The sequence below is a fragment of the Lutzomyia longipalpis genome, chromosome 3 (genome assembly GCF_024334085.1).
Source record: "Lutzomyia longipalpis isolate SR_M1_2022 chromosome 3, ASM2433408v1".
Lineage (NCBI taxonomy): Eukaryota > Metazoa > Arthropoda > Insecta > Diptera > Psychodidae > Lutzomyia > Lutzomyia longipalpis.
In genome coordinates, this window is record NC_074709.1 from 25,861,481 (window position 1) to 25,877,566 (window position 16,086).

The following is a 16,086-nucleotide window of genomic DNA, read 5'->3' on the forward strand; positions in this document are numbered from 1 at the left end:
GAATGCAATGCGACTACCTCACAACGATTCTAGAACGCATGCAGAATCTGAGGAAATCATATTTGGTCAGGGAAAACCCCCCAATTTTCCGGAACAGAGCTCCAAAGTTTTCCCGCGAAATCATTGACAATATTGTCAACCCTTTGTTTACATTTTTTATGTGAGGTGATTGGAATTTTTTTGGGGCGTTTTCCTAAAAATTGAGATGTTTTCCAGGCCTAAATTGATTTTCCTTACATTCTAAATGCGTTGTAGACTTTATGTGAAGGGTTTCATAGCATTTTTAATACAAATAAATTGGAAAATTCACGCGATATGATGTCTCCACTACGACCCTATGCAATTTCGCGGGAAAACTTTGGAGCTCTGTTTCGGAAAATTGGGGGGTTTTCCCTGATCAAATATGATTTCCTCAGATTCTGCATGCGTTCTAGAATCGTTGTGAGGTAGTCGCATTGCATTCTGAGGTGTTTTTCATGCGGAAAACTCACCTGGAAAAAGTGATGTTTTTCACCTTTTTTGACCACAAAAAATGCACTTATTGTCACATCGCACTGCCCTTTGGGTTATTTATATGCACTTATTACACATATTTCTTTAATATAAAAGCATAAAATGCACTAAAAACATAACATTACAGCATAAATTCTTTGAAAATAAAGTCACAAAAAACATAAATTTGTCAACCTAAATTTAATTTTATGACCACCAGTTGGCGCCACTTGTACAATTTCATTCAAATTCTTGGAAAACATATGGGAAAATTAATCGAGGAAAGTGCTCATTTTCCTCAACCTGTATGACCCCAATTTCAACGGGAAATTGATCAGGATCAAATTTTAGGCCGATCCCGAGAAAAATTGGATCTACATATATCCTAGTTCAATTATTTCGAGGTAAATTTTTAAATCTGCTGTACTATTATTATTTTCTAACGTATTTTCTATGAGATATTTCCACAGTCCTTTTAGAATAATTAGTAATTTTCTAATGGATTTTCATAGGATGATCCAATGAAATTTCATAGCATTATCTAAATATTTTTCAGTAGAGAAACCCAAGGAATTTTCCTTTTTTACCCCTAGATTGGCTTTAAAAAAAATCTTTTAAGATAAAATTTCTCTGCCCAATTGTGGTTTTATGGTAATAAAAAGAAATCTGTGTGTGGCAGGAGCAGCATAGCATCCAGCACAGAAGACATACCGCATAATTGGTGAGGTGTCTCACAAGAGAAAATGGGGAAGTTGCCAGAGAGGAGTTTGTGTAGTTGATGGACAATTAAGTGAATTGTCTAAATTAAAAATTGTTGAAATGGCACGGAATACACAAGATACGAGCCGAGAACATTGTACTTGTGTGTAGGCCAAACTCTTGCGCATTGGCGACAATTTAGCCTGTGCTATGTGGAGCACAAACACGGTGAAACGGACGAGAAGTAATAAAGAAGAAAAAAAACAGACAAAATCTAATCATATGACTTATAGCTCCACCAGCAAGACCAGCAATGTCTGGAGGCTCGAACTATCCGCACTGGATCTAATGCTTTGGATGTCTTCCCAGCATGTCCAACACATTCATGCTTATTTTTTTCTCAATTTAATTGAAGAATTGTGTCCATCAAACACATACACAGCGTCACACGAATAGCACAAACAGCAAATTGCTCGGCGCGAAGAAGTAGTCGCGGAAAGAATTTATTAACTCCAGCATGAGGAGATTTATACGAGGCGCGACATTAGGCCCCCGACCATATCTTGAGCTCCGATAAAGTGACTTTGCTATCATTTCATGTGTCGCATTGTGTCGCAAACGCGGGAGATGAAATTGTTCCCTGAGATTCCTTAATGTTTATCGCCCACCTTGCGCCATGATAATTCTGATTAGATACACGAGCATCTCACGAGCCATTACTCTATGCGATATACGTGAAATTTCATGCAGCAAAATGGGTGTAAGCTCAAGAAATGTGCGTTGTGTTCCCAATCGCACCGCAAATCAATTTTGCCGAATAATTTACATCACGCGCTCGTAAAAGTGCTAATCAGTCAATAAACTGATAAGAAAAGTTTAAAAGTAATTCTAAGAAAGCGCTCTTGATAATTGAGAGAATATGATGAAAGCTATATAGCAACGATGGTAATGTTTTCTTGACGCTGAATTTTCCACTTTTCTTTTGCGGAATTTATTTGGGGAAGGAGTTATTAAGATTATTTAGTAAATTTTATTATTTTGTTGAAATTTTTCAAGGAAATTGACTTAGAAAATGATTGGAAGATTTCATTGGGAAATCACTATGAGACTACTGTAGAGGATAATCCTATGAAGTTCGACAGATTAGTCGTATGAAATTCCAGTCAACATATAATACGAAACAGATGAATTTGAAAAATTGAAGAAGAAAGAATTTCAGTCGTTACAAGGCTAAATTAACTTTTACTTAAAGTTAACGTTCCGGTCTATATGTGTAAGTCTTTCTTCAGGACCTAAAACATTTTAAAAAGAATAATTGCCTTTAAAAATTTATTTAGTGCATTTAATAAAAAAAAAAGAAAAATAAGAAAATTTATAATTTAGTTTTATTTATCTTTTGGATTAAAATATGTTATTAAATATTTCATAAATAAATATAATAACAAATAGAATTTTTTTTGCATGATAATTTAGCAATCTTCTTAAGTTTCTTCCTGATTTTCTGCTTCTTGTAAATTTTCGTCTGTTGAGTCCAAATCCTCCCTTCCATCAGATGCTGCCATATCTTCCTCCTCCTCCTCCTCCTCCTCCTCCTCTTCTTCTTCTTCTTCTTCTTCTTCTTCTTATTCTTCTTCTTATTCTTCTTCTTCTTCTTCTTCTTCTTCTTCTTCTTCTGACATGTCCAAATCTGCTTCTGATGCTCCTGAATCTTCAGCTGCAGCATTGTCTTCAGATGAGCTTTCCATGCTTTCGTCAGTTTCCATGCTGAGTGAATCAGTATTTATCGTAATAATAGATAAATACTGAAAGTTTTTCCTAAAGCAGAAGTCATGCTTGAGTAAATCCTTTCCATCTGCTTGATATTTCCATATTATGTTGCAATCCTCCTGATCCAGGCAATCATCGTGGTAGAAGCTGCAGCAAGTGCTACATTTTCTCATTGGATCTGTGTCCAAGAAACCACAAATTTGGCAAATTATATTTGAAAGCTTCTGCTGTGGTTCCAAGTGCTCAATGGCGGTAGTGAAGGAATCGAAATTTTGGAAAATCAATATACTTCTAACCTTTTGACGATCAATGGGGCAGATTTGATGCATTGCAGCCCATTTTTGTAAGCATCCTGAGCAGAAGTGATGTTTGCAACTCAATGGTACTGCAATTGCTTCTTCAGTGCCGTAGTGACAAAGGCAAATAGGACAAAACTCACTAATTTCACGATTTTCCATTTTTTTCGTCACAATGTATGATTTATTTTTGGGAATTTTTAAGAAGGAAATTTTTGAATAAATTTTTTCTGTGATTTTTCTTTGTCAATTCTTAGAATACTTTGCTTGAATGATTTTTTTTTTGAAAATTTAATTCATTTTGTATTTCATTTTGAGCTTTGAAGTTAAAAGTTTTTAACGCTTAAATGAACTACTTGTCTAAAGAAAACATCTTAAAAACTATTTGAATTCATTTATTGAGAACAAAATTAATTTATTTGTACAAAAATTCCTTAGAGAAAAAAAAATAAAATTTTTCAAAACGTCGCTGAAACTAAATATCCGTAAATAAATAGAAATATTTCCCAAAAGATATGTGAAACAGGAGATGCAGTATCCCTTCGGGTGAGCTTCACAAGGAAACATTTTCAACCAATTTCCCTGAATTTCCCAAAAGATTTTAAACATTCCAATTGAAGTTTGTCCCCATCTGGGTTGAGCTGAATGGAGAATTATGAATTTTTCACCTGCCTGGTATGTGTGTGCGCTTCCCAGTGCGCCCATTTATTGAACACAAAATCACTCACGTCACTCATTTCTCAATGAAAAGCCCGGTAATTGAGCTTTGAAACCCCGTCCACCTTAATCCCCTCATGTGACTAAAGTCTATATGCGCTCACATGCTGTTTGGGGGCACATAAAATCAATTTTCGGCTTGATACGCGAGGAGAGTTTGCCAGCAAAAAAGAATTGGAAGAAGAAAACGATGGAAAAACAGAGCTCTAAAAGGAGTTGTTGTTGCGAGAAGAATGTGTGTGCGGCGGGTAAATGGCAGCAGTGTCTCCATACAAATTAAATTATTGATAAAGTCGTGGAGGTTTCGTTTTTCTTTTCTTTTTTTGTTGTTGCTTTTTTTGTGGGAAAAACGAACTGACAACGAGAGGAAAAAACGGCGGCAGTAGAGGCAGATAAAGTTGCGATTGAGTCTCAACCCCATGACACGATGACATTCAAAAGTTAATATGAGTTGCGAGCATTGATGATTCTGTGGCGTGAATGATTTTCGAGAGACATGCAATGCTGGATGCCGTGAAGGGGCCGGGGGGGGGGCTAAGAACAGACACAATTTTATTGTTTCTGAGCAATTCCGCACTGTAATTTCCTCAGGCATGAGAAAAGTTTTTTTTCTGTGCAAAGAAAAATCCCTCCTTGGTGCACAAAACAATCACATCATTGGCTGAAAATGGGTCGTTGAAGAAGTTTGAGAGATGGCAAAGAAAAACAAACGAATAAATCAAAATTTGCAATTTTCCCAGACGATTAATTAACTTTTTAGCTCCAACTGTACACGGCGCGAGGTTAGGTGGCTGAGAGAGAGAGATGAAAATTCTCCACGAAAAGCTCATTAATTTGCTAATTTTCCTCCCGAAAATTCTGTTTACTCCCCCTTTCCGCTCAAAATGATGTTTGTAGCTTGGAAAATTCTCTCCAGCCCCGGAAAATTTTCTTTGACAATAATTTTCTCTCTCTCTCGTATGTGGGGGTGGTAAAAGTATTGAAAAATTCTTCCGTGTGCGGCTTCTGCGCATTTCTCTGCACAATTTGCCAATTTCCCAAATGTTTTCCTCCACCCCCACACTCACTAACCCCCAACTTATACAAAATACAACCACCCGCAGCACTTTTCCAACCGAAAACTCCAATTTTTTTTTTGGAAATGGTATTGCGGAAAATATTATATATAGTCCTTGTATTATACATAACATTTTGATTGCATTTTTTCCGGTACAATTTTTTTGAGGATGCCTTTTTATTGCAGATGAATTTTATCGAAGATAATTGGATTTTCTTCTAAATTATTTTTAATCAGAGAAAAGTTTAAATTAAATCTGTATTTTCTGCAATAGTAGAGAAAATTTAATCATTGCCGGATGATTGAAAAGTAAAATCTCGAAATAATTTCTTCAAAGTTTTTTTTCTTTTCAACTAGTCGACAGGTGAGAGAAAATTAAATTTCCCCAGAGCGTGGGAGAGGTGAAAAATTCATGAAAATTGCAAAATTGCCAATGATTTTCTGATCTAATACATGAATTGTAGCAATAATTTGCATTTAATCCCACAACAATCTCCCCGAATAATCATTAAAACAGATTAAGTTGCATTCATTGCAATATAAAATGCATAGCTCGTGATAACATAAATGAGCTTTTATGAAAATATTATAAAGCTCCCCACTGTGTTGGGGATGTTAATAACATTTTATTTATAAACATTCGCATATTTTTTGAGGGGCGAATTAAATTAAAATTTTAAAAATAAAACCACAAAAAATGCAATTAAAAGACAGAGTGTGATATTTTTATTATTAAACAGACAGACAGCATAACGTCAGATATTATTATTATTTTTTATTATCTTCAGACATATTTCGATAGAGGATTTTATTTATATTTAAAAGTGTTGGAATGGATATTTTTGTGAGTCGAAATCAGCACAATAGCAGTTTTATTTCAAAGGAGAAAATTATAAGAATTTGAAAATTATCAAATGAACTGTCAAACGTTAGAATGGAACTGTCAAAAAAGAAACTTTAAACGTAAGGTAAAACATGACAAATGTTAAAAAAAGAACTGTCAAACGGTAGAAAAGAACTGTCAGATGGTAGAAAAAAAACCGCCAGACGGTAGAAAAGAACTGTCAGACAAAAAAAGAACTGTCAAATAGAAGAGAAGAACTGTCAAACTTTTGAAAAGAAATATCTATCGATAGAAAAAAAACAGTTAACTTAAAAAAATTAGATGTTTAAAATTAAATGTCGAATGTTGTTTTACGTCGAAATCAGAATGACATTAAATACAATTTTAATTATTTAATAAACAAATTTTAATCTGAATTAAAGAAAAAAAAGCTAAATCATGTTTTTTTTCAAATATAATAAATGATCAATCTGAAAGGAAAATCAATAGAAAAATTTCTGTTTGAGCAAATTAATTCAGCCAAAGCTCCTCTAAATATTATAAATGTCTAAACATGCAACGGAGAAAAGTGGATAGTTCGATATTCCAACAAAGCTCGTCTCAATATTGATTTTCTCTTCATATTGAGCTGAACGTTGAGTCGCACAAAGTCACACTGCGGCTTCTCCAGGCGTTTATCTTCCGTACATCACAATTACTATATTTTCCTAAAATCTCCAGAGCTCTGTTGGCAGAAGGATTAGGGGCGATGCAGACGGTGCTTACCTGACTAAAGCTCCACTATGTATACAGAATAGATTGCAATGTTGCAATTCGTGGCGCAATGTTGATTTGCGATAGTGGTGTCTGAGTGGCGGAACAAGGTCGCGGGAAAGTGTTTTGTGGAAAATGATCTAAAATGTTGTCATTTTAAATAAATTTTGCTTCTTTGAAAGTCTCTCAAGTCCACCACATGGGAACATTTTAATTAATCGCCATGTAAATTGGATAGCTTGAAGCTGCGAAGTTGATGTGAAAAATATGCCAGAGCTTTGTGCCCAAAGAAAAATCAAAAGTTGATTTATTACTCTGTATTGATTACTTTTACAAATTCATTGAGGACACATCTTTGAGGTGCAAGAAAAGGGGGTTTCAATAAATTAAAAAAAAAATTGATAAGAAAATTCAGCGGTTAAATAGTTTCTTGGGATGATACCGGCAAAATATGGAGACAAAATGTGCGAGTATTTCACCTTCCATTTGAAGGCACTTCGTGACTAAATCCATTAGAGCATCTCATCTAATTGGACTTCCATATTTCATAAGCGGGACACGGTACTCTGACGACCAACTTTTCTCGCAGTCTTTCGTTACCAACTGCCATGAAAATGACATCGCGTACCCCAGGAGAATAATTATGCTTACGGATGGGGCCCACACGTTCAATTACAAATTACCCACCAAATCTTCCCATCCCGGACTCTCTGTTTTACTCGCATCTCGTGATGAATTGAACTGGGAGCTCATCGGAAATGGTTCCTCCCAACATTTTGTGTACGAAATTATTTTCATTTTATTGTTTTCTTTATATATTATTCCTCATTTATTCTTAACAATGTTGTTTGAATATATTTAGACAAATACCTTTTTTTGGGGGGAAATAATAGCTAATTTGTGGGTTATGAAAAAAGTTTTGTATAAACAACTTATTTAATCAAATTAAAGAGATGAAATTTTATCAATTTACAAAATTTTTAAGAGAAGAGGAAATTTCGAATGGGAACGTTGAATTATTTTAACACTTGGAGGACAAAACTGGCAGTTAGACTTTTTTAAACCGCCCTAGATTAAAATCTATTAATTTATCTTGATAATATATAATAAAAAAAAAAATATTTTGGCGCTACGTCCCATATAGGAACAGGGCCGGCCGCCCTATATAATGTTGTTGTTCTCCTTGCGGAGAAGTAGTGGGCGGCCTTGCTAGATACTACCACGTGTGGGCCATTTTACAGATAGGAGTGTATCAATCTCCTGATCCAACCGGTCAACGTGATCTAATTGCACGTTGGCGGATGGGGCGCGTTGCCGGGTTCTGTATTCGAACCGGCGACCTTTGGATGCGCAATCAAGCGCTCTATCCACTGCACCCCAGGCCCATTTATTTTGATAAATGTGACATCTATTTGTAAGCGACTTCAAGTACTAGAAGTTCACCAAAAGAAAATCTGGAATAACGTTTTCTTTAATAGAAAATTAAGCTCAAAGTTTGAGGTTAGAAATTCGTGTCCTCCAAGTGTTAAAAAATATTTCGAATTCATTTTTTTTATTGTTCTGAAATCATTATTTTTTTAACCGAAGTTATATTATTTTTTAGATTCACAAAATATGTCTGTGAGCTTTTATTGAGCTTTGAGGCTTCTGCAATTTCTCAGTATACATACTGTAAAGAAGATTCAGCATTCAAATGACAGGGTGGGTGTAATTTCGTTCGGAAAGCATTGTAAGAAATTTAATGGGAGGAATGAATCTTATCTGCTGCAGTTCTGACTTTGCCATTAAAATTTCACTCAAGTACAACATAATTGAGATGTTTTTATGACTTTGTGACCCACACAGAGAATTTTCACAGATTTGTCTGAGAAAAGACCCAAAAATTACTTTTAGCGCAACTCCAAATTGAAATTTTCTCTCTTTCCTACTGCAACACTCTTGAGGAATTTTTCATATTTTTTTTTGGCAGTGCCACGAAAGGGGAGGGAATGTATTTGGGAAAATTGACGCGGCGATTTTCGTTGGTATTTGTGTGGTGTTGGAAAATGTTGGGTTTGTTTTAATATACATAGGTAGAGATTGTTGTTGATGACAGCATATTTTTAGCCGTGAATTGGGATATTTTTAAAAGTCGCGACATTTTCCTAATCTCCCTCGTGACGCGTCTCAACCATAAGACTCTCTCATTTTTTTGCGCTTGTACCTCGCTCCTTCCCATAATTCGGTTTTTGAACCATGAGGACAGATGAGGCAAAAACTCATAAGTCTTCAGGAGGGACAACGCACACAAATGTCGTAGGAAAAAAAATACTTGTGCGATGACCATTGTCGCGCAACTCTAATTTGAGAAGCTGTGGCGACTCTGCAGCTAAAAAGCTCTCGCACAGAATCACTCTTGGGAGGAATTTTTCGATCAGAATGGCAATTATTGTATGGTTTTCATTCATGAAATAACGTGCCAAGATTGCCAAAGAGACATTCCCAGTTACCCATCGAGATGATGCTGTGTATGCATGTGGGTTTGCCGCACATGAAAATTAGGACCGAAATGCCTTCAATGCAACATTCAAATGCAAATTTCAAATTCAAATGCCAATTAATTAATCGATTGGACATTGATAATTGCTTCAAAATCATCTTCATTGCGCAGATTCCAAAATTTCGTCTAATAAATCGTCCAAACCACAAACAAAATTACCCAAAGTTGATTCTTGAATTTAAATTATATTTCCCAAATTATGTACTTTAAGCTCTTTCCATTTCCCCCTTAAAAGAGAAAATTGATAAAACGTCCCTCGGTGGGGCAGAAAATTACATAGGAGGCAAGTAAAAGCTCATGAAACTTTTCTCCACCTCACAATCAAGATGAATTTGTAGGGGGCATTTATTTTCCAAAAGTGGGCTTGGATTAGTCCTTCTAAAGCCTTTTTAATCTAAGCTCTAGCGCCCACATTGCCACAAATCAAAATTAATGGAATTCTTATAGGAAAGATAGGAAAAGCTCTTTTAGGAAATTTATAGAAAAAAAGCTTCACGAAATATTTGGGAAAATCATGGAAATAATCATAAATTCTTTGCTAAAAATCATTTTTTCAAAAAAATGCGAAGTTTTTAAGTCAAATTGAAAATTGATATTTCCAATTGATTGAATTAATTGATATTGCCAAGTACCTTTCAGAAAATTTAAAAATGTTTTGTGAATTTTCGTCAAGTAAGCTTCAAATTTTTTCTCAAATTACAAATGTCAAAAATATGTGTCAAGTAAATGTCAGAAATGTAGTGTCAAACTGTAAACGTCAGCGAAATTGCCAAATGAAGAACAAAAAGTTATGTCAAAATACAAGTGTCAATGAATTGATAAGTAAACGTCAAAAATTTTTTTTTCAAATTACAAACTTTAATGATATCTTCAAGAAAATAAAATGGTTAATGAATGTCGAGTAAGCTTCAAATTTTTTATTCAAATTTTAAATATCAAAAAAATGTGTCAAGTAAATGTCAAAAATGTAGTGTCAAACTGCAAACGCCAACGAAGTTGCCAAATGAACGTCAAAAAGGTTTTGTCAAACTACAAATGTCAATAACTTGTCAAGCAAACGTCAAGAATCTTATCCTCATAATTAGAATATGCATAAGAGGAAGAAATTAAATTTATTTTAAGCAGAACTCTATCAATAAATAAATTCTATAAAAAAACCCCAAGGGATTAATTTATGGTTCTCGTACGTGGATTTTAATGTAAACAACAGAATAATGTTCAAATATTTCTCATGTAGAATAATGATCTCGCATAAGCCATATACATTGAGCATAAATTGAAACATCTTTCAGTGAAAATTGCTCTAAAATCTGAAATAGATACTTATGTTGCATCAAACGATTTATTTTGCCTGGCATATACTTCAAATTGCAAGTAGTATTTGTCGCAATTTGTGGCATTTAATATGCATTTAAAGAGATGTATTGTTCATAAACTCTCTGCGGGGAGGGCAAAAATAGTTTTGCAACCAAGAATTCTAAATGGGAAGAAAATCACAAAATACCCGTGACAATAGCCTCAAAGACAGCATTTAGAATCATTAATAACTGTGATTAATGAGCAATTGAAATTGACTTAATTTGCACATTATTGTTAAGCTCTTGGGATTTGTTTTTGGGTTTTATTTTGCTTTGGGGATTTGTTTTTTTTTGCAAATCGATATTTTGTATTTATTTTAAATTTATTTATTTGGGTCAACTACTTTTTCATGGGTGCAAATAAAATATTTTCCTCGTGGGAGGTGCAATTTTATTATTTAGAATCAAAAATTTCCTGTATTGATTAAATATTGCTGAAAAAAAAAACTTATTCTTTCAATATTTCTGATTTCTTTAAATGGTTTTCTATTTTCATTAATCTCAGAGAGCGGGAAAATATTGATTCCATTCTTAGAGTTTTAGAAATTCTGTTAAAATTAGATGTTTAAGTGACTCACTACACAATAATGTTGCTGAAAGTGAATAGAAATTTATAAATTCAACATACCTGAATGAAAAACACATTACTTGGTACTTTTTGGGATAATTCTGCTCTCTTGCGGAGTTTTGATTTAGTCGCTAACAGCTGGGACATTCCCATAGTAAAGACGATGAGAAAGAGGAGCTTTCCTGTCTACTTAAAATTTTCATTTTGGATGATTTATGGGAATTGTGAGCACATCATAACAAGATTTACAAAATGCAACGACGATGGACCTCTGTGCGGGATTCAATTGCTAAATATGTGAGAAGCTTTTCCGCCAAATTAATACGCAAAACATACATCATGTGAATTGGATTATGTTTGAACCTCTATCGCACTCAATTCATGACATGCGGCCAATTTACTGGGTGAATAGACACCCAAATCTACACACAATTATGCGTGACCCATTGCTGGGTGGCAAATGCACGAAGAGAGAGAGAGAGAAGAATTTCTGATAAGAATCGAAAATTCCTCCAAAAGACTTTTTACAACCAATTTCCACGACACAACAACACAAACGATGCCATATCAAAGTACAAAGATGATCACAGAGCGACGGAAATCGTGAAATACGAAGGAAATATTCGTGGAAGAAATATGTCGATCAATTGACAATCCAAAAGATTATTTATGACGTGATTGTAAATTTATCAACTTTGACTGAATCCGTCCGCCCGCCACAGAGAACATATCAAAGGCGCAATGTCAACCTAGAAAAAAATCAGACACATACACTTTCCTTATCCACTTATCGGAAAATCCCCAAGAAAAACCGTCGGAACAGATGGAAAATATTTATGCCTTAATACTATGTACAATTTCCCATAATTTTCATTGTTCATCAAGACCCAACGCGGTAGAAAATCTCTCCAAAAAAATTGTGGAAAATTTGTGACAATTATTCGCGAAAGAAAAACCCTCCCACGCGAATTTTTTCACACAGAGTAAATTTTATGGCGTCACAGAAATCCATCAAGTGCTCGTCATTGGCACATGAGGAATTTTTTGGGGAACAAGCCGCTCTCAGGAAATTCTGACACAGAACTTGAAATTGAGCCATGAGAGAATTCTGCGAAAAAATGCGCGTGGAGCTTCAATTTCCCATGATATTGTGGAAAATATTCCATGCTGATGCTCCGAGAATGTTTTACATGACATCCCCCGCATGAATTGTTCAATTTATTAAATTACTGATGAAGCGTATTCAGGACACTTGCCAGCAAAGTTTTTTTTTATTCTATTATCAAGTTAATTTATGCGGAATTTTCTGAAAGCTGAATTCTTTGGTGAAATGGATGAAACAATGAAAAAAAGCTTTGCTGAAAGAATTAAATAAACTTTGCTATGGAAATGAGGGAAATTTTTAAAATAGAATAAATAAATTTTGCTGACAGAATATATAAGAATGCATACAGAATATAAATTTTTACATAATATTGTTGGCAGAATACTTGGGTGAAATTTTTAAGAAATTTTATAAAATTCTCTTGAAAGAATGAGAGCCAAAAAACAATTTTTTTTTTTAAAATGCTGACCGAATAAGAAAATCTTGAGAGAATTAGAATTTTTTTTACAACAAAAACATGCTGACAAAATTTTAAAAAATGCCCATAGAATAAAATATGCTGATAGAATAGAAAAATTCTGACAGAATAAAAAAATCCTGATAGAATAAAAAATACTGACAGAATAAATAATGCAGACAGAATAATAAATGCTTACAGTGTAAAAAAAATGCTAACAGAATATAAAATGCTGACAAAATATATAAGAATGCTTACAGGATATAAATATCAAAGAATACGGTTAGCAGACTACTTGGATGAAATTTCAAAGAATGAACAGAATATTACTGAAATTCTCTTCAAAGAATGGGAACTTTAGAAAAATATAAAAATTTTGGCAATTCAAAAATGCTAATAGAATAAAAAAATGATGACAGAATAAAAAAATACTGACAGAATAAAAAAACTTTTGACAATAAAAATGCTGATAGAATAAAAATATTGACAATAAAAAATGCTGACAAAATAAGAAAATGCTGACAATAAAAAATATCCTGACAATATTTAATTATATATTAACAGAATACAAGAGTTTTTGAATAGAATAGAATAATTTTAAGTTACAACTAACAATAAAAATAAATAATTTTTTAACAGAATAGAAAATTGCTTAGAGAATTAAAAAAAAAACAAATTTCTTTTACAATTTCTTCCCATTGTTACGATGACAAATTGAATTTTTATACAGTGCAAGTCCACATCAACGAACAATCGGATGTACTACTCTCGCGCATAGTACTATACACTGACTTGCACAGTACTATCAAAATGATATACAATGGGTAAGGAGATTATGCATTAAATACTTATGTTGTCTGCTAGATAAGAGCTCCAAGGCGATCTTAATCGTTGTTCTGTTGTATTTTGAAGCCTGTCGAGAAGTTTAGAGATAGTGTTGAAATCATACACGCAACTATTTTTCCAATGATTGACGTACAAAATGACTATGTGACTTATAATTAGCAGAACCTTTACAAAACTCACTGCAAATCCTCAACGTGAATTAGAAGAAAATTGTCAGGGAAAATCATATATTTGTAATGTAAAATGAGGAGAATATGTAAAATTTATTTGAATAGATTATTGTTTCCATATCGCTAAAATAAAACTCCTTCAAAGGAGGAGCTTTTAGATATTCATTGAGCTTTTAGCATTTTGATTGGAAGAGTGCCCGGAAAAGCTCTACAAAGTGGAAAAATTTGCATGGCATCTGGGGTAGTAGAAAGTAGGTAGCACGGAAAAAGCTCCCTACTCCCGAAAACATACGAGAGGCTATGAAAAAATCATCAGCGATGCTTTTTTTCTCTCTGGGAGTCTGGGTTTGTCTCTCACTTGAATTTCCATACAAATGGATTTGCAGCATGTGTGGTGTGTGCTTAATTAAAATCAAAACACAGGGAATATGGTGCGAAGCGTCGAGATTGATAGGATCACTTTTGCATGCCGCAAGGAATTGTGCTGAAAGACGCAACATTAAATTGATTCAGTGCCAGTCGCAATTATGTCGTGTAAAATGGAAAACTACATTTTCTCTGTACCTACGTGAGGTCTCACATAGTCTTCATTCATAACCCATTCTCTGGATTGTCTTTTTGTAATCCAAACAGACAAAATATAACTCCATACGGGGTGATGAAGAGAAGGGCAAGAGGGGGGAAGGTATAACGAGGAGCTATTTCTGGGGCCAAAATATTCACCAAAGCAAACTCTCTAAATGCACATTTGAGGTGAAGATGAGAATTTTGCCCAAACTGTTTAATGCAAAATGGGTGAATGTTTTCTTGGAATGCATCCACACAAGTCTGGAAAAATTGCTTAGGGCAAGCTATGAGAGGGAGCTTTTATACAGAAGTTCATTTATTCGTGTGGAGAAGATATGTGTTGGGCATTATTTGTCTTTTGCATAGAAAGGCCCATAATATAGCCTAACTTTTGACACTTCTCCAAAGTTCTAGAGCTCTTAATGGCATCATTACGGGGGCGAAGAATGTGCCAAATATTTAGAGCAAATTGCTGGTAAATTTGCATTGAGATTGTTCCAAAATTTGGGTGGATTATGCATGTGTCTGACTGCACGGAGAGCTAATTTTTCTGCTGTTTTCCTAGGGAGGTTTGCAATAGTAAGTCTGTGGTAGACGTTATAGGACAAAAAAGTTTTTTTCAAGAGAAAAAGAAACTTTGAAATATAAAAAAAGACTTTTTAGATAGAAAAAAGTTTTCAACATATGTATAGTTCAACTGTATATAGTAAAAAGCTCTCTATATGTAAGAAAAAGCTTTAATCAAAAGAAAAATGCGAAAACCATCGCATTCTCGGTCTTAAAAGTATTTCAAATCTACTACGAAATCAACTCTGTCCTAGAATTTCCTCCTGGTACAGCGCTAATGAGGGTAGAATTGAATGTTTCAGTGAATATCGCAAGAATTTTCTGAATGAAAATACTTAAGATTCCTTTTTGGCCCCATAATTTATGATTCTCTCGATAGATTGGATTAATTTCATCTCAACATTGCTTTTGATCTTTTCATCACCCCAAAAACCAAACTTGTAGCACCCAAGCAGTACAATTCCGTATCATTTTGCCACTGGTGTCTAAATAAATTCCCAATAATCTATTTTCGGCCCTCTAATTGTGGGATATATTTATAATGCCACCAGAGGAGTGAAGAAAACATTTTCACGTGATTATTTTTTTGGCTCATTTGAGGCATTTCTTGATGTGTCTCAATGAATTAAAATGCACATGACCGGTCAGGTTGTACAAAATCATTCTGGTGGTGAAGTCAATTTTGTGTGTTGTTGGAAAATATTAAGCTATTTTCAATACACCATTCACTGTGGACGCTCAATTTAAATCTGCTACAAGTTTGCGGCGATAGCAATTATTCATTGGGGACATGCAATAATGGACCACAATCCACAATTATCTGCACACACATACAACATTTATTTCTGTTTATTTTACAATGTATTTTCGCACACACATCAATGCTATATACATATGTGCGGTGCGTAGAGGTTTAGGTTAGATCTAGATGGGAAATGCAGAGGGGTTAAGTGCTGCAGAAAAATGTTTAATATCCGAAATTTATGTGAAAAATCATTTAAATTTAAATTAAAAAGGGAAAACAATTTTAAATCGTCCCCAAGAACAATTTAATTAGAAAGAAATCTCGTAATTTAAGAGCTTCGATTGAGTTCTAACTTTCACCAAATGTTCTTTATATGATATTCTACAGATCCTCAGTTTAGAGGAAAAATAATTGAACGAAAAAATGAGAAGAACATGATTAAATTAAATTAATATAATAATAATAATAATTTATTCATCAATTAAACTGTACAGTGTAAGAATAAAAAGGAACAAATTTCATATAATTAATTGATTTAT

The 16,086-nt window shown here is 33.9% G+C and overlaps 1 protein-coding gene across 7 annotated transcripts in view; it reads left to right on the forward strand.

The window, feature by feature from the left end:
- Nucleotides 1-16,086, forward strand: part of LOC129793035 (hepatic leukemia factor) — a 94,543-nt gene that overhangs the window by 21,211 nt on the left and 57,246 nt on the right. The gene's annotated exons all lie outside the window — the stretch shown is intronic.